This window comes from Dendrobates tinctorius, unplaced genomic scaffold, assembly GCF_039654945.1.
Source record: "Dendrobates tinctorius isolate UK_male_01 unplaced genomic scaffold, ASM3965494v1 ptg000022l, whole genome shotgun sequence".
Lineage (NCBI taxonomy): Eukaryota > Metazoa > Chordata > Amphibia > Anura > Dendrobatidae > Dendrobates > Dendrobates tinctorius.
Window position 1 is genome coordinate 52,584,136 of NW_027361690.1, and position 27,510 is coordinate 52,611,645.

Sequence of the window (27,510 nt, forward strand, 5' to 3'; positions counted from 1 at the left end):
GAGCGTACCTGAGCACCCCATGCCCGATCGAGTATCGAGCAGTGGTGACCATGCTCGCTCATCACTAATAATTATAAATTTACTTAGAATTGTAAATCAGACCAGATTTCACAATACACACTGCATTTATTGATAAATAGATCTCTTGTGCCTGATGAAGCTGGTGTACTTACTTTGAAAATCCTCACTGGCTGTAATCATCAAATTTAAATGAGTAACTATAGCTTGTTAATATACTGTATGTAGTTTGTTTTATGAAACCTGATGACGAATCAGATTTAAAACAACTGATTTTTTATTTCTCATTTCCCCTCATTTTTGTTTTGACACATTACCACCGAGTTTAATATTTGGGTATTTTATACCCTATTAATATGCCTTACAAAAAAATCTCAAGGAATATTCATTGATAATTTTTAAATGCACAGCCTACAGATTATTGCCATGGATTTTGCTTGTAAATCGGCAGAATAACAAGCTTCTACATCTAGTGGCACAACGGCAGCCAAAATCCTGGTTGCAGTTTGTTCCTTAGGTTGAAAAATTCTCAACAGAATCACCTAATGCAAATTCAACCTGTATGAACATCCCATATGTATGCTTCTTAATGTGTTTCTCCAGACTTCCTCACCTATTGTTGCTAATTTGTCATCGTTTTTATTTGGAAATAACATATTAATCTTGATATTATCAGTGGTGGTTTAGCATATTGCATTTTCTAGCTATCCTCTTTTATCTGGAATAGAAATCAGTTCCCCATGAAATTCTTGCAGCCAATTTACCTAGGAACGGAAAAAAATGTAAAGCTTGGGAAGAAACAGGACAATAGTCTAAAAGGTAACAGTATTTTCAAGTAACTTTTCAGAGCAAGTTATCCTGGGTGTACATGAAGATTAACACTATCTATGTCCATTATGTGACTTGTATCCTGCATTTTCACCAGATTTACCCATTTCTTACTTTGCAATCTACTCTGAGCTGGTGGAAGGAGACTAGCTGCCATGATGTCTTCAATACATTGCATAGCACACTGAAAGGGATTCCTATTCTTGTTTCCTTTTTTACCTCGCACAAGGATAAGTAACACCAGTAGCAGAGAGGAAGTTACACAGAGGTAGTGATCACTGTTGATATGAATCAGAACTGAAGTGAGGTAAAAGACTTGTTTTCTCTCCTTCTCTTGTTTCCTCACCTGCAGTTTGTCTCCTCTGAACAAGACGGACTTGAGCTGCTTTTTCACAGTGGATGACATTTTCTGGAGATGGGGAGAGGTTAAGAAGTGTCTTTTCTAGATGGGAAAGGAGCAGAATTCTCTCATAAGATATATTATAGTCTTTGATATATTATTGATTTATGTTAAGTCTGTTGAAAGTACAGATCTCACTTAAAGAGCACCTATCACCAATATGGGGCTACCCATTTTGTTTATTAGAACAGTGGGTAGCCCCAGAATGGTAATTTTACTAATTATGATTCACTTCCAAAACCTTACAGAAGTACAGTAGCTCTAATGTTCCTGGCCTGACTTTCTATTAACCTTCCGGTTCGTGGGATTTCAGCATGCAGCGTGTGATCCCACAACCCTCTGCGAAAACTTATGCAGTTAAAGAGTGAGATCCACTAAATCTTGCATTTTCCACCAATCCAGTGCTGCCTTGGAATTTCTTGAGTTGTTACTAGTGATGTGTGAACCTGTGCATGTTCTAGTCCATTGGGTTTGGCTGAACATCTAAAAAAAATTTGGTTCGGGTATCAGAACAGTATCTAAACCTGGATGCCATTCACATGAATGGGGGTCCGAACATCCGTTGTTTGGCAAGCTGTCATCTGCATGACAGTGCTGCAAACACATGCTCTGAATGGCGGTAAGATCATTACCCCCAGTCAGTGAGCTGCGGTTCCCATAACAGCTGTGATCGGCGGTAAAAAGGTTACCTCAGAGTATCGGGTAGTACTACTCCCATCAACCTACGCCTGCTGCCACTGATAACAGTGAGAGCAGGAACTGCTGATGGGAATATTCTTCATATCTGTGCACTGTAAATGCATTTAAAAAATGACGTGGGGTCTTTTCTATTTTTGATAACCAGTGCAGGCAAAACTTACAGCTGCAGACTGCAAAACAAAGCTGCAAGTTTTATCATGATTGGTTATGAAGAATAGAGGGGTCCCATGCCATTTTTTTAAAATATTTAAATTAAAAATTAAAAAAAGCAGAGTGATTTTTGACAACAAGAATCAGAAAGTTCATCAGATTTGAACTCCGGTGGACTTTCTCATGCCAGCTCAGGGATAGACAATTCAGGAGCGATTCTGCGCCTGGGTCAGTGTGAGACAGCTGATGGGAAGAGCAGTCACTGATGTGACTACTCTCCAAATCATCTGGATTGCCATGGGACAGTATGGATTATCTTCACACTGGACAGGTGAGGGATATGCTTGTTTATTATTTATATTCTTTTCTAGAGGACATGGGAATCAGTGGACTAGGTGTAAAGGTGAGTATGATGGTAGTTTATTTTCTGTCTTTTACAGGTGGCATGGACATCAATGGATAAGGTGTAAGGTTAGTGTAACTGTGCTTTTTTAGTGTTATTTCAAATAAAAAAGAGTCTGTGTCATTATTTCAGTTAAAGGATTTTATTCTGGCTCTGTCTTTTTTACAATCTAGCTATGGGGTTAGCAATTGGGGCATCTTAAAGACGTCTCTCCATTACTAACCTGTGCGCGTGATGTCAGCAACCATTAAACAGCTAACATCAACCCTACAATTACTACCCCACTTACTACTGCACCAGGGCAAGTGGGAAGAGCTGGGAGAAGTGCCATAATTGGCACATCTAATAGATGCATCTTTTCTGGGCTGGCTGCAGGCTGCTATTTTTAGGCTTTGGGGGCCAAAATCCATAGCAACTTATTAGTGTGAGAATACCAGCCCCTAGCTGTTTACTTTAGCTTGGCTAGTTGTCAAAAATAGGGGGGACCCCACACCATTTTTTTAAGCTATTTATTTAAATATGTAAAAAAATGGTGTGGAACCACTCTATTTTTGATAACCAGCCATGATAAAGATGGAATAAAGTCAGTGAAAGGCCTGAAGGGGTGAGAATATTTTTTTTTATTGTATAACCCCTTCCCGACCTTAAAGATGGGAACCATATTGCTTAATAAAAGTGAATTGAATTGCAAAAGAACTGAAGTTTTTTCAAAATCTGAATTTTTTTTTGTAAACTTGAGGCAAATTCAATTTGTTTCAAATCAACTACTATATATTGTATAATATATATATACAGTGGGGAAAAAAAGTATTTAGTCAGTCAGCAATAGTGCAAGTTCCACCACTTAAAAAGATGAGAGGCGTCTGTAATTTACATCATAGGTAGACCTCAACTATGGGAGACAAACTGAGAAAAAAAAATCCAGAAAATCACATTGTCTGTTTTTTTTCATTTTATTTGCATATTATGGTGGAAAATAAGTATTTGGTCAGAAACAAAATTTCATCTCAATACTTTGTGATATATCCTTTGTTGGCAATGACAGAGGTCAAATGTTTTCTGTAAGTCTTCACAAGGTTGCCACACACTGTTGTTGGTATGTTGGCCCATTCCTCCATGCAGATCTCCTCTAGAGCAGTGATGTTTTTGTCTTTTCGCTTGGCAACACGGACTTTCAACTCCCTCTAAAGGTTTTCTATAGGGTTGAGATCTGGAGACTGGCTAGGCCACTCCAGGACCTTGAAATGCTTCTTACGAAGCCACTCCTTCGTTGCCCTGGCGGTGTGCTTTGGATCATTGTCATGTTGAAAGACCCAGCCACGTTTCATCTTCAATGCCCTTGCTGATGGAAGGAGGTTTGCACTCAAAATCTCACGATACATGGCCCCATTCATTCTTTCATGTACCCGGATCAGTCGTCCTGGCCCCTTTGCAGAGAAACAGCCCCAAAGCATGATGTTTCCACCACCATGCTTTACAGTAGGTATGGTGTTTGATGGATGCAACTCAGTATTCTTTTTCCTCCAAACACGACAAGTTGTGTTTCTACCAAACAGTTCCAGTTTGGTTTCATCAGACCATAGGACATTCTCCCAAAACTCCTCTGGATCATCCAAATGCTCTCTAGCAAACTTCAGACGGACCCGGACATGTACAGGCTTAAGCAGTGGGACACGTCTGGCACTGCAGGATCTGAGTCCATGGTGGCGTAGTGTGCTACTTATGGTAGGCCTTGTTACATTGGTCCCAGCTCTCTGCAGTTCATTCACTAGGTCCCCCCGCGTGGTTCTGGGATTTTTGCTCACCGTTCTTGTGATCATTCTGACCCCACGGGGTGGGATTTTGCGTGGAGCACCAGATCGAGGGAGATTATCAGTGGTCTTGTATGTCTTCCATTTTCTAATTATTGCTCCCACAGTTGATTTCTTCACTCCAAGCTGGTTGGCTATTGAAGATTCAGTCTTCCCAGCCTGGTGCAGGGCTACAATTTTGTTTCTGGTGTCCTTTGACAGCTCTTTGGTCTTCACCATAGTGGAGTTTGAAGTCAGCCTGTTTGAGGGTGTGCACAGGTGTCTTTTTATACTGATAACAAGTTTAAACAGGTGCCATTACTACAGGTAATGAGTGGAGGAAAGAGGAGACTCTTAAAGAAGAAGTTACAGGTCTGTGAGAGCCAGAAATCTTGATTGCTTGTTTCTGACCAAATACTTATTTTCCACCATAATATGCAAATAAAATGAAAAAAAAAACAGACAATGTGATTTTCTGGATTTTTTTTTCTCAGTTTGTCTCCCATAGTTGAGGTCTACCTATGATGTAAATTACAGACGCCTCTCATCTTTTTAAGTGGTGGAACTTGCACTATTGCTGACTGACTAAATACTTTTTTTCCCCACTGTATATACAGCTCTGGGAAAAATTAAGAGACCACCACATCAAAGCACATTCTCCAGACCTGAACCATACAAGCCATCAAACAAAGAAGAACTGCTTAAATTTTTGCGCCAGAAGCAGTGTGAAAGACTTGTGGAAAGCATGCCAAGACGCATGAAAGCTGTTTTTAACAATCATGGTTATTCCACAAAATATTGATTTCAGAACTCTTCCTGAGTTAAAACATTAGCATTGTTGTTTCTAAATGATTAAGAACTTGTTTTTTTTCATTTTCACCATTTTTCTTTGTCAGAAAAAAATGCAAAATTTATTGCTTGGAAATTCGGAGAAATGTTGTCAGAAGTTTATAGACTAAAAGAACAATTTACATTTCACTCAAAACTATACCTATGAAGAAAAAATTCAAACTGAACATTTGAAAGTGGTCTCTTAATTTTTGCCAGAGCTGTATATTATATATACTATAAAAAACTACCATATATAAAAGCAAATGGCGAAACGTACATCGGGGCGCAGGGGGGCACTGCCAGACCTCTTGCACTATTTCTTATATTCATATTATCTCAGTTGGCTACAGGTTCTACGCTAGGGACGGGTTGCACCTCAATGGGGAGGGTGCAGCTGTGCTGGGGGAGAAAATGGCTAGAAGGTTGGAGGAGTGTTTAAACTAGGGACGGGGGGAGGGTATTCCTTTTATAGGAGGGGAAAACAGTGCAGTTAGAGACCTGGGCACAAATAATGAAATTGGGGGTGGGGGTGGCATGGGGGGTGGGGTTAGAACAGTTAATAATTTAAGAAAGAATAGAGGTACAGAGAGATACATAAAGTGCATGTATACTAATGCCAGAAGCCTCGCCAACAAGATGGAGGAACTGGAGTTAATGTTGTTGGAACATAATTATGACATGGTGGGGATATCTGAGACATGGCTGGACGAGAGCCATGACTGGGCGGTTAATTTACAGGGCTATAGTCTGTTCAGAAATGACCGTACAAATAAGCGAGGGGGAGGCGTGTGTTTATATGTAAAATCATCCTTAAAACCCATCCTTCGTGATAATATATATGAATCTAATGAAAATGTAGAGTCCCTGTGGGTAGAGATAAGGGGAGGGGGGAAAAATAATAAATTACTGATAGGGGTTTGTTATAAGTCTCCAAAAATAATGGAAGCAACAGAGAATATCCTCATAAAGCAAATAGATGAAGCTGCGACTCAAGGAGAAGTCATTATTATGGGGGACTTCAACTACCCTGAAATACATTGGGGAACCGAAATCTGCAGTTCCAGCAAAGGTAATAGGTTTTTGACTACTATGAGAAACAATTACCTTTCACAACTGGTTCAGGACCCAACAAGAGGGGGGGCACTGCTAGACCTAATATTAACCAACAGGCCAGACCGCATATCAAATGTAAGGGTTGGGGGTCACTTGGGTAATAGTGATCACAAATTAATAAGTTTTCATGTATCCTTTAATAAGATGTGTAGTAGAGGTGTTACAAGGACACTAAACTTCAGGAAAGCAAATTTCCAACGGATGAGAGATGATCTTGGTGCAATTAACTGGGACGATATCCTGAGACATAAAAATACACAAAGAAAATGGGAGACGTTTATTAGCATCCTGAATAGGAGCTGTGCACAATATATACCGTATGGGAATAAACATGCGAGAAATAGGAAGAAACCACTATGGCTAAATAGAGCTGTAAGGGGCACAATAAGGGACAAACATAAAGCATTTAGAGAATTAAAGCAAGTAGGTAGTGATGAGGCATTAACTAAATACAGAAGATTAAATAAATTCTGTAAAAAGCAAATCAAGACAGCAAAGATTGAGACAGAGAGACTCATTGCCAGAGAAAGTAAAAATAATCCCAAAATATTCTTTAACTACATAAATAGTAAGAAACTAAAAAATGATAGTGTTGGCCCCCTTAAAAATAGTCTGGGTGAAATGGTGGAGGAGGATGAGGAAAAAGCCAATATGCTAAATGACTTTTTTTCAACAGTATTTACACAAGAAAATCCCATGACGGAAACATGATCAGGGATAAAAATTCTCCATTAAATGTCACCTGCTTAACCCAGCAGGAAGTACGGCGGCATCTAAAAATCACTAAAATTGACAAATCCCCGGGCCCTGATGGGATACACCCCCGAGTACTGCAGGAATTAAGTACAGTCATAGATAGACCATTATTTTTAATCTTTAAAGATTCCATAATAACAGAGTCTGTACCACAGGACTGGCGTATAGCAAATGTGGTGCCAATATTCAAAAAGGGGACAAAAACTGAACTTGGAAATTATAGGCCAGTAAGTTTAACCTCAACTGTGGGTAAGATCCTGGAGGGTTTCCTAAGAGATACTATACTGGAGTATCTGGAGAAGAATAACCTCATGACCCAATATCAACATGGGTTTACAAGGGACCGTTCCTGTCAGACTAATCTGATAAGCTTTTATGAAGAGGTAAGTTCCGGACTGGACCAAGGGAATGCAGTGGACGTGGTGTACATGGACTTTTCAAAAGCTTTTGATACGGTGCCACACAAAAGGTTGATACATAAAATGAGAACAATGGGGATAGGGGAAAATATGTGTAGGTGGGTTAAGAGCTGGCTCAGGGATAGGAAACAAAGGGTGGTTATTAATGGAGCACACTCGGACTGGGTCACGGTTAGCAGTGGGGTACCACAGGGGTCAGTTTTGGGCCCGCTTCTTTTTAACATATTTATTAATGACCTTGTAGGGGGCATAGAGAGTAGAATTTCAATATTTGCAGATGACACTAAACTCTGCAGGGTAATCAATACAGAGGAGGACAATTTTATATTACAGGAGGATTTATGTAAACTAGAAGCTTGGGCTGATAAATGGCAAATGAGCTTTAATGGGGATAAATGTAAGGTCATGCACTTGGGTAGAACGAACAAGATGTATAATTATGTGCTTAATTGTAAAATACTGGGCAAAACAGTCACTGAAAAAGACCTGGGTGTATGGGTGGACGACAAACTCACATTTAGCGGCCAGTGTCAGGCAGCTGCTGCAAAGGCAAATAAAATAATGGGATGCATTAAAAGAGGCATAGATGCTCATGAGGAGAACATAATTTTACCTCTATATAAGTCACTAGTGCGACCACACTTAGAATACTGTGTACAGTTCTGGTCTCCGGTGTATAAGAAAGACATACCTGAACTGGAGCGGGTGCAGAGAAGAGCGACCAAGGTTATTAGGGAACTAGGGGGTCTGCAATACCATGACAGGTTATTACATTTGGGGTTATTTAGTTTGGAGAATCGAAGGCTTAGGGGTGATCTTATTACAATGTATAAATATATGCGGGGACAATACCAAGAGCTTTCTAATGATCTTTTCACTCTTAGACCTGTGACGGGGACAAGGGGGCATCCTCTACGTCTGGAGGAAAGAAGGTTTAAGCAAACTCACAGACGTGGATTCTTTACTGTAAGAGCAGCGAGACTATGGAACTCTCTGCCATATGATGTTGTAATGAGTGATTCCCTACTAAAATTTAAGAAGGGTCTGGATGCCTTTCTTGAAAAGTATAATATTACAGGGTATATACACTAGTTTCCTTAATATTGCGTTGATCCAGGGAGCTAGTCTGATTGCCATATGTGGAGTCGGGAAGGAATTTTTTTCCCCAATGTGAAGCTTACTGTTTGCCACATGGGTTTTTTTTGCCTTCCTCTGGATCAACATGTTAGTGCAAGTTAGGATAGGATATGGGTTGAACTAGATGGACTTAAAGTCTCCCTTCAACCTTAATAACTATGTTACTATGTTACTATGTTACCTGAGAAAAGGTAACATTATCTAGTTACTTGATGTTCATTCCTAACTACAGGTTATAATTGGGTATGTATGTGTATATATATATACTGTATATATACAGTATATACACAGTGTATGTGTATATATATATATATATATATATATATGTGTGTGTATATAAAAATTTTTGTGGGGACATTACTAGTACTGATGCGTTAAGCACTCATTTAACTCTCTTGGTATTAACCCCTTATTATGAACCTATGTTATATTATACCCTAATTATGACTTGCAATAGGTAAATATTTATATCCTCTATCATTCCCTGGAAGCCGTGCTGTATTTATTTCGTAACTTTGGTCTGTATTCATTGGTGTTCCTCCTTTGGGGTATGTTTATGTGTATTATGGAAATGTGGCTTTTTTAAAAAAAAACTTTAAATTTTCTAATAATTGTTAAACGTTTAATATATTCATGGTTCGCTTCATTCAGTTAGTAGTTTAATCACTGCTTTATTAGTTTGCATATATTTTATCAACATAAAGGTTTCATCGACTGTAACTAAATCTATCTTTGATGCTCATGCATCAAAGATAGGATCCTCTGGGCTTTTTTTTTTTATTAAACCTCCCCTTCAAAATCTGTTGCTTAAAATTTTATTTTCATAAATCAATAGTACACATGAAAATAAGAAACTTTCTAATATATCTTATCACAGAAATCTGCTTATCCCTCCTCCGGAACTGATTATTCATTCTAAATTCATAGGTAAACTCTGTCTACAGTGTATACAGTTTTTCACACTACTGACATAGGAGAAAAGAGTTGGTGCTTTTAATATTCTATGATGGGGAGGAGCAAGAGGCAGAATCAGACATTGTGCTGCAAGTTCTCTTAAAGTTACAGCTACACTTTAAAGCGAACCTGACAGATTGGATAAAACTATTAACCTGCAGATAAAGGGTTAATTTGCAGGTTAATAGCATTAGGAAGATGCGCAACCACTGAGAGTAAGGCGCGTAGAAGAAAATTAACTTTATTTCTCCCTGAAGCCACCAGATTTCAGTCATACAGGCATATAAATGAGGCTACAGCTCTGTGAATGGAGACTGCAGGCATGCCCCAGCACTTTGACTGACTTCGACAGTACCAGTCAGTGCAGAACCAGCTGTCAATCAAAATGCCAGCGCGTGTTTACAGCCATCACTTCCAGTGCCTGTAACCTGGCATCTAAGGGCTAAATAAAGTTAATTTTCCTCAGTTTCAGTAAGGCAGCTTGGAACCTTCCTAACACTATTAACCCGCAGATTAACCCTATATTTGCAGGCTAATAATGTTATCCGACCCTAGAGATAATAATTTCATGTTACAGATTTCCCTACGACAAATAACTAGAGCTAGAAAAGGCAACAATGAAAGACCTTGACATCAAGGCTGCTTTAAGATGTCAGTGGGCCTGAGGCAACGATCCAATTATTGTGTCCTTATGTCACTTGCAAAACACAATACACGGCGAGAGCAACATCCATCAAGATGTCAAACCTATGCATGCTTCCAATGGAGAATTGATTTGTGCAAATATCTCAGTTTTCTTAGCATTTAAATATTTCATAGCTTATTGTAACTTGTAATAGAAGACGTGAAAGAAGAAATAACAGCTTTAGTACAAGAGGTCACCAGAGTTCCCCTTACATAAAGATACTGAAATATCAACTGTGCTAAGGCCGTGGGAAAACAAGCTTTATTACTGGCACAAGCACTTGTGGATTCAGGGCAAATAACATTTAAGTAGACAGCGTGGCATATATTTGGTATATTGTTTGTAAAATCATGCACTGGATGAAACCTTTGTATATATTGCATTGTCTTTATCTATATATAACAGTAGTGTCATGATCCAGGACGGGGTTTCGCTTTGGCCCGTCCTGATCAGACTGGGGGTTAATTGTTCCGCCTCTTTCTGGCAGAGGGCGGCTATTTAATGCTCACTGGACCTAGGTCCGGGGTCAGTTATAATGTCAGAGACACCGCACTACACTCGCTCACAGAGCCAGTGCGCGTGTCCTGAGTACAGAAACAGTGCTAAAAGATACCTGTGGAGCAGGGCAGCAGAGGTGACAATGCGTGCTTCAGACTATTAGTATCAGGGTCCAGTCAGCACCGGAATTTCCCACGCAGCAATGGCATAAAGTGAGACTAGGGACTTTTTTTTTTTTTAAAGTGGTGGAGGAATACAGTGCAGAAGGATACCTACCTTCCGTCATTGTATTCCTGGAGCTGGTAGAGAACGGTAGCATCAGCTGATGCTGCTGTTCTCCACGCAAGATGGACGTGGGACCCTCGTGGACTTCTGCGGATCGGTGTAAGTATATTGGTGTTTTTTTATTTTGATATTTATTCCTCAAGGGGACAATGGCCTCGGGGATCAAAGTGACAAGTGACGGTGAGTATGTACTCTATGTTATATGTACTGTATGTCTATATGTATGTATTGTATGTAGTATATATGTATGTTGCATGCATGTAGTATATATGCAGTATATATGTAGTATGCATGTTGCATGCATGTGGTATATATGTAGTATGTATGTAGCATGTATGTAGTATGTAGCATGTATGTAGTATGTATGTTGCATGTATGTAGCATGTAGTGTGTATGTATGTAGTATGTATGTTGCATGTATGTAGCATGTAGTGTGTATGTTGCATGTATGTAGCATGTAGTATATATGTAGTATGTATGTTACATGTAGTATATATAGTATATATGTAGTATGCATGTTGCATGCATGTAGTATATATGTTGTATGTATGTTGCATGCATGTAGTATATATGTATTATGTATGTAGCATGTATGTAGTATGTATGTTGCATGTATGTAGCATGTAGTATATATGTAGTATGTATGTTACATGTAGTATATATAGTATATATGTAGTATGCATGTAGTATATATGTTGTATGTATGTTGCATGTATGTAGTATATATGTATTATGTATGTAGTATGTAGCATGTATGTAGTATGTAGCATGTATGTAGCATGTAGTATATATGTAGTATGTATGTTACATGTAGTATATATAGTATATATGTAGTATGCATGTTGCATGCATGTAGTATATATGTTGTATGTATGTTGCATGCATGTAGTATATATGTATTATGTATGTAGTATGTATGTAGCATGTATGTAGTATGTAGCATGTATGTAACATGCATGTAGTATGTAGCATGTATGTAGTATGCATGTTGCATGTAGTATGTATGTTACATGTAGTATATATGTAGTATGCATGTTGTATGTATGTAGCATGTATGTAGCATGTAATTTTTTTTATTTTTTTATTTTTTTTTTTTACATTCAACACATTAGCCGGATGATGGGACTACTACTGTCCCATCATTGGCTAATGTGTCAATCACTGTCATGGTAGCAGGTATCGCCCGATGGGACTTGTAGTCCCATCGGACGATGCCTGCACAGACCCCCGGAGCCTGCACAGACCACCAGCAGGCCGGCACAGCCCCCCGGAGCCTGCACAGACCACCGGCAGGCCGGCACAGCCCCCGGGCCGGCCGGCACAGACCACCGGAGCCTGCACAGACCACCGGCAGGCCGGCACAGCCCCCCGGCAGGCCGGCACAGCCCCCCGGAGCCTGCACAGACCACCGGCAGGCCGGCACAGCCCCCCCGGCAGGCCGGCACAGACCCCCGGAGCCTGCACAGCCCCCCGGCAGGCCGGCACAGACCCCAGGAGCCTGCACAGACCACCGGCAGGCCGGCACAGACCCCCGGACAGTCGGCACAGCCCCCCCGAAGGCCCGAACTGACGGCGCATCATGATGCGCACAGACAGCGCATCATGATGACGTCATTTCAGCAGCCAATCAGAGCCACAAAAGTGGCTCATTGCATTTTGGACTTCCGATTCCAGTATCCGATACGAAAAAAGTATCGGTACTCGGTATCGGAATTCCGATACGGCAAATATCGGCCGATACCCGATACTTGCGGTATCGGAAAGCTCAACACTAACTGTGATTAATCCTTGCCACCCCCTCATCCTACATCATCTCTATAAAAAATTAATTTTTATGACTGAATTTTCACCATCTAAATTAAATATATTCATATTATATTTCAATCAGCTGGGCACATTGATTTATTTTATTGTATTGATATTAACTAATCCCTACTACAGTCAGTCGAGCAGAGCTTTAATGTTGCCGGTCATCAGGGAGAAATTTTCCTAGTCTACCCTGCTGACGATGAGACCTTTATACTTTCCACCCAAATACTAACAGTCACGACCTTTTCTCATCAGACTCCTGTATTGTGCAACTGCTCTACCTGCGCAGGAGGGAATACTTTGTCGTAATAGTCAGTAGAAATGAGCAGATCTTTTAGAATTCAAATTCCCCAACTTTTCTGAATTTTCCCCCAAAATTTGATTTGCGATGAATATATTTGTGCAAATCTCAATACTGAAAAATTTGTAATTGATTGTAAAATACAAATGGGGAGTGATGTACTGTAGGATGTGGCTGTATGTAGAGGAGTGATGTACTGTAGGATGTGGCTGTATATAGAGGACAATATTAACTGCAGGATGTGGCTGTATATAGAGGAGTGATGTACTGTAGGATGTGGCTGCATATAGAGGACAATATTAACTGCAGGATGTGGCTGTACATAGAGGACAAGATGTATGTACTGCAGGAAGGGCTGTATATAGGGGAAGGGATGTATGTACTGCAAGATGTGGCTGTATATGATCACAGTGCCGCATTGTGCACTAAAGTGCTGTGCGCTGCGGTGCACATGTCGGCGCTGGGGCCCGGGAGCTTTCTCAGAGCACTACAGCTATCTAAACCTTGACAGCTGCGCAGCTCCCTCTGCTTTCTCTGAACTTCCAGTCAGGTGACAGCACGTACGTGATGTAATCGCGTATGCGCCGACATGTAAGCGGACGCCAAGAGTGGAGGTGCGCCTGCAGGGGATCATCAGGGCGGTAAGTATGAAAAACATTTTTGTTTTCTTTATAAAATGAATTAAATGGGTGAGGGGAGGAGGAGGAGGAGGAGGGGGACTGCAAATGATGAAGTGGGAGGGAGGGGAACTGCACATGATGTGAGTCTGAGGGGGGACTGCACATGATGAAGGGGGGGTGAGGGAGCCTGCCAATGAAGTGAGGGGAGAACGGGAGACTGCAAATGATGAATTGAGTGTGAGGGATGGGGACAGCATTTGAATTGAAGGTGGGGGTGGGGAGAGCATATGATGATGAATTTTGAGGATGGGGAGTAAATGATGTATTGATTGTGGGGGAGAGCAGTTGATAATGGATAGAGGGTGGGAGAGAGAGAAGACATGACAATATATTGGGGTGGAAGGGGCGTGTACATATAATGAATCGGGGGAGTGGGAGGTACACAGTGGGGGGCGTTGAGGATGCAGTGACTGGTAATGAATTGGGGGAAAGAGTACAGATGCTAATTAATTTATATATTCATTAGGTGGGGAAAGTGGCTATATATAGCTAGCGGAGGCACAGTGGTGGATTATAATTTATATTTGGAATGTTGGGTTGCATAATAGCTAGTTATATATTAATGGTGGGTGCTTGTCTGTGTTCAGCTGTGTAGTGTAGAAGAAAGGGAAAAAGTGGGTAATGTGTTTTGGAAGCCGTGCTCTAGGTAACTATGTGTTATTTTATGCAGAGACGAGTCCTGGCTGGAAGAAGAAATGGCGGTCTGCGCTGCACGAAAAAGAATGGCAAATAGGAAGGACTTCAGCTAGAGACGTCACTGGTGAGTCAGTGTGTTACCTGTACTCTGACACTATACACTGTATACTATGTACAGTGCTCCTGTGTATAATGTGACTGGTGATCACTGTATTACCTGCACACTATACACTACATACAGAGATGCTGTGTATAATGTCACTGGTGATCACTGTATTACCTGTACACTGACACTATATACAGAGCTCCTGTGTATAATATCACTGACTGTGCTGCATCCCGTGTGACGAACCGTGGATCCAGGACTCTGCTTAGGACAACAAGGACTCACCGCCATCATAGGGAACCGTACTCCCAACTTCTTCAGGATGATACCAGAGTCATCACGCGCCACTTTTGTGGGCGCCACTGCTCTGCTCTGCAGCCAGGAAGCCACTGGACTGATAAATTAACCCTTTCATGAACAGTTGCTTTACTTTATGCCTCACCTTACACCCATACCATGCAAATACTACCTCCCATACCCCCTGTTTAAACCATTATCTCCCTGCGTGGAGTATATCTCAATAAATCAGTTAACCCTTGCTCTGCCTCCCGTCCATCACTGCATCCCGCAAACTGCTCACAGGTGATCTCTGTATTACCTGTACACTGACACTATAAACATAGCTCCTTTTTATAATGTGAATTAGTATTGTGATTTTTTTTTTAATTATTTATCAGTATTGTAGTATTTGATCACTATTTTGGTGGTAATATGTGGTCTGGTCATGGTGTGGCAGTATGTGGTCCTTGTATGTGGTATTAATCAGTCGCTATGTGCTGGTAATATGTGGTCTGGTCATGGTGTGGCGGTATTTGTTCCTTGTATGTGGTATTATTTGGTCACTATGTGCTGGTAATATGTGGTCTTGTCATGGTGTGACAGTATTTGTCCCTTGTATGTGGTATTAATAGTAATTTTCAAAAAATTGTTTGTGACTCATTCCCTTAGGCTGGGATCAGACTTGTGAGAAACTCGCACGAGTCTCGCACCTCAATACCCGGCATTGCATAGAAATACATGCAGCTGCACAGTCCGGTCCCGAGTGCCAGCAGTAGTGACTGTTATTGAGGTGCAAGACTCATGCGAGTATCTCATGGTGGTGGCTTAAAAAATCTTTTGGCCAGAACAAAAGCTGCTTGATATCTATGTGATATGGTGTTTGATGGGAGCTGTTAATATTTGATTGGTGAGGACTTGGTGAAGAAGTTGAGTTTTACCAAGAGTGGGCAGTGGGACTGTTGAAGGTTCGAGAGGTGGAGGCAGAGCTGGGGTGGAGCCTGGGCGGAGTCTCAAGGGGGCGTGAACATTTTGCCAGTATGGGGCCCTGAAATTCCTAGTGGCAGCCCTGCTTATTACTGATGAAAGAACGGGTTTAGATAAGGTGTTATCTGAGCATGAGTGTCTGCCATGTGCTCGAATAATAAGTTCGAGTCTCCGCGGCTGCATGTCTCACGGCTAGTCAAACCCTGCATGTGTTGGGGATGTCTAACAAACAGGCTATCCCTGCATGTGTTGCGTCTTTCTAACTGGAACATATTTTTCGAGCACACTGAAGAAACTCGGTTAGCAAATGAGCATGCTCCAATAACTCCTTATCCGAGCACGTTCACTCATTACTAATACTTATCTAAACTGTTCCAGTAAATATGACAATGGGGGTTTTAATACCCAATTTGTGATAAGCGAGTATATTCGTTACTACTAACTATTTGCACGGATAGCACGGTATTCGGGTTACTCGTTACATTGCGACGATTTGTGTACCTTGAATCACTATATTTGGATGTCCTGCCCTGCAGTTTTGGCACCTCCTTTGCAGCCACTAAACATGCTGGGATTCTTAACCAATCACAGTAATGCCGCAGACATCTTGGTTGTGGCATTACTGTGATTGGCTGGCCGCCCAGCGTCATATTTAAGCCCTGCCGCCTCCATTTTGTGTACATTGCATCTACAAGAATAAGGAGAGATCGCTCAGCTGTTAGGGAGAGTCTTTAGGCCTCTTGATAACACACAAAAACCCTTTTTTAGGGCTACCTGCAGTGTATACTAGGTCCGTGTAGAGCAGGGAGAGAGAGATAGTCAAGCTGGGACAGTTTAAAGGAGCCGGTCACTAGTTCCATAATACCACCAAAAAATAGCTCTTTTCAGGGCTGAAGACACACAACAAAGTCAGAGTACAGGGAGGGAGAGATTGTGTATTAGGTAGGGAGAGGATAAAGTGTTCTTCCAATGTCCATCTTAAAACAGCTCTTGTTAGAGGCAAAGCAATAGTTTTCCAGCACACAGAATACAAGCATTTTGTGCTGCATTTTTTTTTAAAGCACCGGTCTATTTTCTCTGCTGTTTTTGGATTAGTGCCCTACGCAAAGCAGTAGTCCAAACAATTCCTACTGCTTGCTACCAAGCACGCACCAGATCAACATCCCCACTATTTTTGTGGTCACAGCCTGCCTTCTGCTATCCACAATAGTCCACTGAAAAAGGCGTTTAGTGCCCTATGCAAAGCAGTAGTCCAAACATTTCCTACTGCCTTCTACCAAGCATGCACCAAGCCATTTCCCCCACTTTTTTTGTGGTCACAGCCTGCCTTCTGCCATCCTCATTCATCCAATGAAAAAGGCGTTTAGTGCCCTATGCAAAGCAGTAGTCCAGACATTTCCTACTGCTGGGTACCAAGCATGCACCAGGCCATTTTCCCTGCGGTTTTTGTGGTCACAGCCTGTCTTCTGCTGTCCGCAATAGTCCACTGAAAAAGGCATTTAGTGCCCTGTGCAAAGTAGTAGTCCAAACATTTCCTACTGCCTGCTACCAGTGGCCCTCACTGAGACCTGGCTGACACCCCCTGACATGGCCTCCCCGGCCGCACTGAGTTATGGCGGCCTCCACTTTACCCACACTCCTCGCCCTGGCAACAGACAAGTTGGAGGAGTGGGTTTCCGCCTTTTTAAAAACTGCTCCTTCAACCCTATCCAACCCCCACCCTCCCTTATCCTCCCTTCTTTCGAGGTTCACTCTGTCCGTATTTACTCTACCTCTAATCTCCAAATGGCTGTCATATATCGACCACCGGGCTCAGCGACTGCCTTCATCGACCAATTCTCCACCTGGCTCCTCCACTTTCTCTCTGCTGACATCCCCACGATCATCATGGGGGACATCAACACATCCCCATTGACACCCCCCAGCCAGCAGCCTTCAAACTCCTGTCACTTACCTCATCCTTTGGACTTACTCAGTGGTCCTCCACAGCCACCCACACAGATGGACATACATTAGACCTCATCTTCACCTGCCTCTGTTCCCTATCTAATCTCACAACCTCTCCCTTCCCCCTATCTGACCACCATCTACTCAACTTCTAATCCTTGTCCTTCTCACCTGCCCCCCATGCCCAGCCACTAGCACATCCTCGCAGAAACCTCGCACACCTAGACATCCACAGACTCTCTTCTTCCTCTGTCCTCCATATCTTCACTCATCAACATGGACAGAGCCACCGCTTTCTACAACGCCACCCTCACATCAGCCATAGACTCAGTCGCTCCTCTCATGCATGGCAAAGTGCGACAAACCAATAGGCAACCCTGGCACCAACAACTTCGACAAGCATCCAGGGGCGTGGAGCGGCGTTTGAAGAAAACACGCCTGCCAGACGACTTCACTGCTTTCAGACAAGCTACACTTGCCTTTAAATCAGCCCTCACCTCTGCTAAACAGACCTATTTCACAAACCTTGTATCTTCATTATCCCTCAACCCAAAACAACTGTTCAGCACATTTAACTCTCTCCTCCGCCCACCACTGCCACCTCCAACTCCCCTCATCTCTGCTGAGGACTTTGCCACCTACTTCAAAAACAAGATTGACCAAAGAAGGCAAACCTTTACAGTTCCACCACCCCAACCACTCCACATACCAGACCTCTGCCCTTCCCTAATAACCTCCCTCTCCAGCATCACTGAAGGAGAGCTTACTCATCTCCTTTCCAAATCACGCCTCACCACCTGTGCACCTGACCCCATCCCTTCCCACCTGCTCCCCAACCTCACTAACATGATCATTCCAGCCCTAACCCATCTCTTCAACCTATCCCTAACTTCTAGTACCTTCCCCTCTGCCTTCAAACATGCCACCATAACACCCATCCTCAAAAAATCAAACCTTGACCCAACTGCTATACCCAGCTATCGCCCCATATCACTGCTCCCATTTGCTTCCAAACTCCTTGAATAGCATGTCCATGCTCAACTTTCCTCCCACCTCTCATCTAACTCCCTCCTTGACATCCTGCAATCTGGCTTCTGCCCCCACGACTCCACTGAAACTGCCCTGACCAAAATTACTAATGAGTCACAGCCAAAGCTAACAGACAGTTCTCCATCCTCCTCCTTCTTGACCTGTCCTCTGCCTTTGACACAGTTGACCAGTGCCTACTGTTACAGATTCTTTCTTCCCTTGGCATCAAAGACCTTGCCCTGTCCTGGATTTCCTCATACTTTTCAGACCGCACATTCAACACTTCCCACTCCCACACTACCTCCTCATCCTGCACCCTCTCTGTTGGAGTCCCCCAAGGCTCTGTCCTGGGGCCCCCACTTTTTTCCATCTATACTCTTGGCCTAGGACAATTCATAAAGTCCCATGGCTTCCAGTACCACCTGTATGCAGATGACACTCAGATCTACCTCTCTGGCCCAGATGTCATCTCTCTGCTGTCCAGAATCCCGGAGTGTCTATCAGCCATATCCTCCTTTTTCACCTCTCGCATCCTAAAGCTTAATGAAGACAAAACTTAACTTATTATCTTTCCTCCATTTCACATATCTTCCCTACCCGATCTATCTATTATGGTAAACAGCATCACTCTCTCTCCCGCACCTGAAATCTGCTGCCTCGGAGTAACTCTCGACTCTGCCCTGTCATTCAAACCACACGTCCAATCTCTTGCCACCTCCTGTTGCCTCCAACTCAAAAATATTTCCAGAATCCGTCCCTTCCTCAGTCCTCAATCTACTAAAACTTTTGTACATGCCCTCATCATCTCCCGCCTTGACTACTGCAACACTCTCCTCTGTGGCCTCCCTGCTAACTCTCTTAGACCTCATCTTCACCTGTCCTCAATTCTGCTGCCCGACTAATCCACCTCTCTCCTCGCTATTCCCCTGTCTCTCCCCTCTGCAAATCCCTCCATTGGCTCCCAATTCCCCAACGAATTCAGTTCAAACTACTAACACTGACCTACAAAGCAATCCACAACCTTTCCCCTCCCTATATCTCTGAACTAATCTCCCAATATCTTCCCTCACGTAATCTTCGCTCCTCCCAAGACCTCCTACTCTCCTCCACACTTATTCGTTCCTCACACAACCGCCTCCAAGATTTCTCCCGAATGTCCCCTATCCTCTGGAATGCCATGCCTCAACACATCCGATTATCCACCACCCTCCGATCCTTCAAACGGAACCTGAAAACCCATCTTTTCAGGAAAGCTTACAGCCTGCAATGACCATTCTGCCGCCTCACCACCGCCGGAGCTGCCACCTCATCACCACCAGAGCTGCTGCACCCCCGACTTTCTGTCTCTTCCCCCACTATCTCGTAGAATATAAGTCCGCAAGGACAGGGTCTCCTCCCCTCTGTACCAGTCTGTCATTGTAAAGTTGTTTGCTGTTAACAATATCTATAACTTTGTATGTAGCCCCCCTTCTCACGTACAGCACCATGGAATTAATGGCGCTATATAAATAAATAATAATACCAAGCACGCACCAGGCAATTTTCCCTGCTGTTTTTGTGGTCACAACCTGTCTTCTGTCCACAATAGTCCACTGAAAAAGGCGTTTAGTGCCCTATGCAATGCAGTAGTCCAAACCTTTCCTACTGCCTGCTACCAAGCATGCACCAGGCCATTTTCCTCACTGTTTTTCTGGTCACAGTCTGCCTTCTACTGTCAATATTAGTCCACTTAAAAAGGCATTTAGTGCCCACACAACGCAGTAGTCCAAACATAATCAGAGCTGTGGCAAGCTTTAAAACAACAGACCGATTAGTGGCTCTCCCAGCTGAACTTCCAACCCGGTCTGGTCGTCTGTGATAAAGGGTGCAACCTGGTGGCAGCTTTAAAGGTCGGCAAGCTGGTACACATGCCATGCATGGCTCACGTGCTGAACCTAGTTGTTCAGAAATTTCTAAATTGTTACCCTGCCTTGCCGTACTTACATGAGAAGGTCTAGCGTATTAATGCCCATTTCCACCATTCCTCTGCCGCTTGTTGCAAAAGCACTTGAATTTGCCAAGTCGCCGACTCATTAGCGACCTGCCCATGCGGTGGATCTCAACCTTTCATATGTTGGTGAGGATTAGAGAGCAGCAGAGGGCAGTTGCTGAATGACAGCTTCAGCATGCCCATCAGACTGATAGTCATCCACCACACATAACTGTCAACTGGGTGTGGATTGCTGACATTTGTGAGGTTCTTGAGAACTTTGCGCACTGCACCAACCTCATGAGTGGTGATCAGGCTATTATCAGCATAACCATCCTGCTGCTGTGTCTCTTGAAAGAATCACTGCTAGTGTTCAGCATTCCGATACTGCAATATAGGGTATCAGCCGATATTCGCTGTATTGGAGTTCCGATACTTTTAGAATATCGAATACCGGAATCGGAAGTTCCCATAATGCAATGAGCCAGTTTGATTTTATTCAGCCAATGAGGAATCCAAAGAAGTGTGGGCACATCCTGTTATGCATGTTGACTAATGGCATGGCTGTGATTGGCTGCTGAAATGATGTCAAGATGCACTATAAAAGCCGCCGCCGCCATTTTGGGTTCACTCTGCTGTGAATTTACTTAGGGACAGGACACTGCTGTTCTGACTCTGAGTGACAGTTTGAGCTAGCATTTTGCTTTATTGTGCTTTACCCAGGCTACTTTAGCAACCGCTGTGTCAGAAGCTTTCTTTTGCCTTGCAGCGCTGTTCACGGCTGTCTGCGAGGTCTCTGTGTGTGAGTGCAGCTAACGCTGTAGTGTGTTCTGCAGCCACCTCCGGTTGTAGTCCGCTCAGCGTGCGTCACTGCCTCATACATTGTCCTTTTTTGCTTTAGTCCTGCTCATTTTTCCAGATTTCTCCTATTAGTGTGGTTCCATCCGTATCCAGCTAAAATATTTGCAAACACTATATAGGAGAAGATAGAGGAGTCTTTCTGCTGGCTTGTGCCCTGCAGCCCCAGCCAGATTAATATTAGCCTATTTTTTGGAGCCTCATCTATTGCATTGTAGGTTACCTTCCTGCATTGTAGTAGCTACAAAAAGTTAGTGATACTATTTGTAACGGGGTCTACCAAGCTGGGGTACCTCTTTCAGCACCACCCCGTGATTTCGGAGGTCCGCTCTGCGTTGGCTGGAGTCTGCATGAATGACGCTGGCTGGAATTCCTTGTTTTCATGGGTGCATATAAAAGATCACTGATTCTCCATGTATTTCCAGTCTGACAACACTTTACTCACAGGACACAGAATATATCACACAGATACAGAGGGCAGGCCAGACATGCATTACAAAAGCCGCAGGTGGCCGGAGCCTGCCATGTTTACTGTGGAAATTACAAAGGTGGGGGGAGGGCGGACAAAAGGGGAATGCTGATACATTAGGGACATGCATCTCTCATAGAACCTATTATACATCCATATAACTGCACAACATATTCTGGGTGCTAAGAGGTTCTGTAACACGTAACACGGCTCCCGCTTTTCAGCGACGCGTCGGCATACACAGTCTGATCCTCAACGGATCGGTTTGGGGATGACCGAAGTTTATGGGGTTGGTACAAGTTCCGTTTGTTGACTTAGTCCATCGGCGTTACCGTTTTGTTTGCCGGGTCTGTAGTGGATGGTGAAGTCCAGAGGTTGTAGGGCTAAACTCCACCGCAGCAATCTGGCATTGTCTCCGGAGACCCGATTAAGCCAGACTAGGGGATTATGGTCCGTTAGAAGGGAAAACTGTCGTCCATACAAATATGGTTGCAACATCTTGAGTGCCCATACTACCGCCAGGCACTCCTTCTCAATGGCCGCATAGCTTACTTCACGGGGCAGTAGTTTCCGACTCAGGTAAGCTACCGGGTGTTCTTGGCCGTCCGGCCCGACTTGGCTCAGTACTGCCCCCAATCCAAACATAGAAGCGTCTGTATGAACAAGGAAACGTTTAGTTGGATCAGGTGCGGCCAATACAGGGGTATTGGTCAGGGCGTCCTTTAGTTGGCGGAAGGCTTCCTCACACTCTGAGGTCCAGGTTACCTGGCAGGGTTGGTTCTTACGGGTCAAATCAGTGAGAGGCTTGGCTACGCTTCTGTAATTGGGAACGAATTTCCTGTAATATCCCGCTGTCCCTAGAAACGCCATGACCTGGGTTTTAGTGTGTGGGATGGGCCATTTGGCTATGGCCTCAATCTTGGCTGGTTCTTGTCGCTGTTTCCCACTTCCCACCCAATGCCCTAAATACTGAACCTCCGCTTTGCCCACGTGACACTTGTTTGGGTTCAGGGTGATTCCGGCCTGGTGGATCCTGTCCAATACTGTCTCTAGGTGATTTAGATGCTCTTCCCATGTCGCACTGTAGATGGCGATGTCATCCAGGTAGGCACAAGCATAGTCCTGGAGACCATCCAGAAGCCGGTCAGCCAGCCTTTGGAAGGTCGCCGAGGCATTCTTCATCCCGAATGGCATAACTCGAAACTGGAATAAGCCGAACGGGGTGACAAATACCGACTTGGGAATAGCATCCGGACTAAGGGGAATCTGCCAGTAGCCTTTGCATAGATCAATGGTGGTCAAATACTTTGCCCCCGCCAGTCGGTCTAACAACTCATCCACACGCGGCATGGGATATGCATCCGTCACTGTTTACTCATTGAGCTTACGATAGTCTACACAAAACCGTGTAGTCCCATCCTTCTTGGGCACTAACACTACGGGGCATGCCCAGGGACTATCTGACTCTTCAATGACCCCTAAACGCAACATCTCTTGTATCTCTTGTCGCATCCCCTCTCGTACAGACTCAGGGACGCGGAAGGGGTTTTGTCGCAGGGGGGTCTGATCCTGGGTCTCAACCTTGTGTTGTGCCAGGCGAGTGTACCTCGGTCTCTCTGAAAATATCCTCTGTCGCAGCCTCAACAACGCCTCCGCCTGCTGTCTCTCCCGGGGGCCTAGGTCTTCACCCAATTGTACCTGGTCCCATGTTTTAGACTGAGTCCTTTCCCCTAAGACATCTGGCAAGGGAAGTCCGGTTAAATCCTCTGCTTCAGGTGCACAGATGGCCACTACCTCATCAGGGCGCTCCTGGTAGGGCTTCAGCATATTCACGTGGAACATGCGGATAACCCTGGGGTCGTCACAATCGGCGACATTATAGGTTGTGTCGGCTATTTTCCCCACTACCTGGTAGGGCCCCTGCCATGCAGCTTGAAACTTATTCTGCTTAGTGGGCTCTAACACCAGGACCTTCTGTCCTATTTCCAAAGTGCACTCTCTGGCCCTCCGATCGTACCATATGCGCTGGCGCCGCTGGGTCGCCTGCATGTTCTCATGTACAGCCTGGGTCAGCTCCTGTAGGCGGACCGGGAATTCCAGTACATAGGGTACAATAGGTACCCCTTCTATGATGCCCTCCCCTTCCCAGTGTTCCAGCACTAAGTCTAGGGGTCCCCTTACCAGTCTCCCGTATACCAGCTCGAACGGGGAGAACCCCATGGATTCTTGGGGCACCTCCCGATAGGCAAACAGGAGGTGTGTCAAGAATTTCTCCCAGTCCCTGTAGGTCCTGGTAAAAGTCCCAATGAGCTGTTTTAATGTCCCGCTAAAGCGTTCACACAACCCATTGGTTTGCGGGTGGTACGGGGCGCTTCTAATGGACTTTACGCCGCACAGCTTCCACAGTTGGTTGGTCATCTCTGCTGTAAACTGGGTACCCTGGTCCGAGATAATCTCCCGGGGAAATCCAACCCGTGAGAAAACCTGGAGCAGGGCGGCCACCACCGTCTCTGCCAGTATGCTAGGTAACGCAACCGCCTCTGGATACCATGTGGCATAATCTACCACGGTCAATATATACTTTTTCCCGGACGGACTGGGTTTGGCTAACGGCCCTATCAGATCGACTGCTACTCGGCTAAATGGTTCCTCCACAATGGGGAGGGGGCGTAATTTGGCCTTGCATCGATCCCCCCTCTTGCCAATGCGCTGACAACTGTCACAGGTCTGGCAGTACTGACGAACATCATAGGTTACCCCCAGCCAAAAGAAGTTTTGTGTCAGACGATGCCTGGTGCGACTGACGCCGAAGTGCCCGGCCAAGGGTATATCATGAGAGATTCGCAGTAGCTCCTGCCTATACTACTTGGGAACTACCAGCTGTTGTTTTATAGTGGGGCTCATCCCTGTGTGGTGCTGCTCTGTGATCCGGTAGAGGATGATCATGATGATCATGATGTTCATCGGCCACACGAGCGGCTTCCTCAAGAGTCGTTGGCCACCCGTCCCGAAGCCATTCCTGTGTCTCGGGGTTTAGTCCATTAAATAGAGTTGAGCGAAACGGGTCGAAGAAATTCAAAAGTCGCCGACTTTTGGCAAAGTCGGGTTTCATGAAACGAAACCTGACCCTAGGATGAGGTCGGCCACGAGATCGGCGACTTACGCTCCAAAGTCGCGTTTCAAAAGTTTGTTTTGCGCTCTTTTTCAGCCAATCAGGATCCACGGACACTGTGGGCAACGTGATTACCTAGGCACGGGTCACCACCATCTTTCAGAAGGGCATGCAAGTGATTGGCTTGCTTTGGTGGGCGTCACAGGGGGTATAAAAGGGCGTGCACGCCGACCGCCATCTTACTTCTGCCGATCTTAGTATAGGGAGAGGTTGCTGCTGATTCTGTAGGGAGAGCGTTAGGCAGGGAAGAAGACAAAAAAACTGCTTCTGCTGCTAGCGATTTGGCCTGCACAACACACAAGTCACTGTGTGTGCAGTGCAAGGGGAGGCTATATAGTGGTGTATCAGTGGTGTTGGTTGTTGGGCTGCCTTTTAAGGCTTCCTGACACGCTGGCATTGCTGTTTACCCACTGCTCCGCAAACTGCTTTTTTAAAAGCAATCCAATCTCCCTTAGCCTCTAGTCACTTTTGTCACAGCTGTGCCATCGAGCGTGTCACATAGCGCTCAGATATCAGTGGGCCTCACACAATCCACAAGTGTCCAGTGTCCAAAAGTGTGCGCAGAGATTCAAAATCTCCATTATCCTCTCGTCACTTTGGTCACAGGCAGCTGTGCCATCGAGCGTGTCACATAGCGCTCAGATATCAGTGGGCCTCACACAATCCACAAGTGTCCAGTGTCCAAAAGTGTGCGCAGAGATTCAAAATCTCCATTATCCTCTCGTCACTTTGGTCACAGGCAGCTGTGCCATCGAGCGTGTCACATAGCGCTCAGATATCAGTGGGCCTCACACAATCCACAAGTGTCCAGTGTCCAAAAGTGTGCGCAGAGATTCAAAATCTCCATTATCCTCTCGTCACTTTGGTCACAGGCAGCTGTGCCATCGAGCGTGTCACATAGCGCTCAGATATCAGTGGGCCTCACACAATCCACAAGTGTCCAGTGTCCAAAAGTGTGCGCAGAGATTCAAAATCTCCATTATCCTCTCGTCACTTTGGTCACAGGCAGCTGTGCCATCGAGCGTGTCACATAGCGCTCAGATATCAGTGGGCCTCACACAATCCACAAGTGTCCAGTGTCCAAAAGTGTGCGCAGAGATTCAAAATCTCCATTATCCTCTCGTCACTTTGGTCACAGGCAGCTGTGCCATCGAGCGTGTCACATAGCGCTCAGATATCAGTGGGCCTCACACAATCCACAAGTGTCCAGTGTCCAAAAGTGTGCGCAGAGATTCAAAATCTCCATTATCCTCTCGTCACTTTGGTCACAGGCAGCTGTGCCATCGAGCGTGTCACATAGCGCTCAGATATCAGTGGGCCTCACACAATCCACAAGTGTCCAGTGTCCAAAAGTGTGCGCAGAGATTCAAAATCTCCATTATCCTCTCGTCACTTTGGTCACAGGCAGCTGTGCCATCGAGCCTGTCACATAGCGCTCAGATATCAGTGGGCCTCACACAATCCACAAGTGTCCAGTGTCCAAAAGTGTGCGCAGAGATTCAAAATCTCCATTATCCTCTTGTCACTTTGGTCACAGGCAGCTGTGCCATCGAGCGTGTCACATAGCGCTCAGATATCAGTGGGCCTCACACAATCCACAAGTGTCCAGTGTCCAAAAGTGTGCGCAGAGATTCAAAATCTCCATTATCCTCTCGTCACTTTGGTCACAGGCAGCTGTGCCATCGAGCGTGTCACATAGCGCTCAGATATCAGTGGGCCTCACACAATCCACAAGTGTCCAGTGTCCAAAAGTGTGCGCAGAGATTCAAAATCTCCATTATCCTCTCGTCACTTTGGTCACAGGCAGCTGTGCCATCGAGCGTGTCACATAGCGCTCAGATATTAGTGGGCCTCACACAATCCACAAGTGTCCAGTGTCCAAAAGTGTGCGCAGAGATTCAAACTCTCCATTATCCTCTCGTCACTTTGGTCACAGGCAGCTGTGCCATCGAGCCTGTCACATAGCGCTCAGATATCAGTGGGCCTCACACAATCCACAAGTGTCCAGTGTCCAAAAGTGTGCGCAGAGATTCAAAATCTCCATTATCCTCTCGTCACTTTGGTCACAGGCAGCTGTGCCATCGAGCGTGTCACATAGCGCTCAGATATCAGTGGGCCTCACACAATCCACAAGTGTCCAGTGTCCAAAAGTGTGCGCAGAGATTCAAAATCTCCATTATCCTCTCGTCACTTTGGTCACAGGCAGCTGTACCATCGAGCCTGTCACATCGCGCTCAGATACCAGTGGGCCTCACACAATCCACAAGTGTCCAGTGTCCAAAAGTGTGCGCAGAGATTCAAAATC

At 44.6% G+C, this 27,510-nt stretch overlaps 1 long non-coding RNA gene across 5 annotated transcripts in view; it reads right to left on the reverse strand.

Annotated features, from left to right (window-relative positions):
- LOC141084197 (uncharacterized) overlaps positions 1 to 27,510 on the reverse strand; it is a 255,802-nt gene that overhangs the window by 13,728 nt on the left and 214,564 nt on the right. For 3 of the 5 annotated variants that reach the window (XR_012230949.1, XR_012230951.1, XR_012230948.1), the window contains exon 4: positions 1,193 to 1,288. The exons of the other annotated variants lie outside the window; for them this stretch is intronic. This is a non-coding gene — a long non-coding RNA (uncharacterized lncRNA). The remainder of the gene's footprint in view (positions 1 to 1,192; positions 1,289 to 27,510) is intronic. 5 annotated transcript variants of the gene reach the window in all.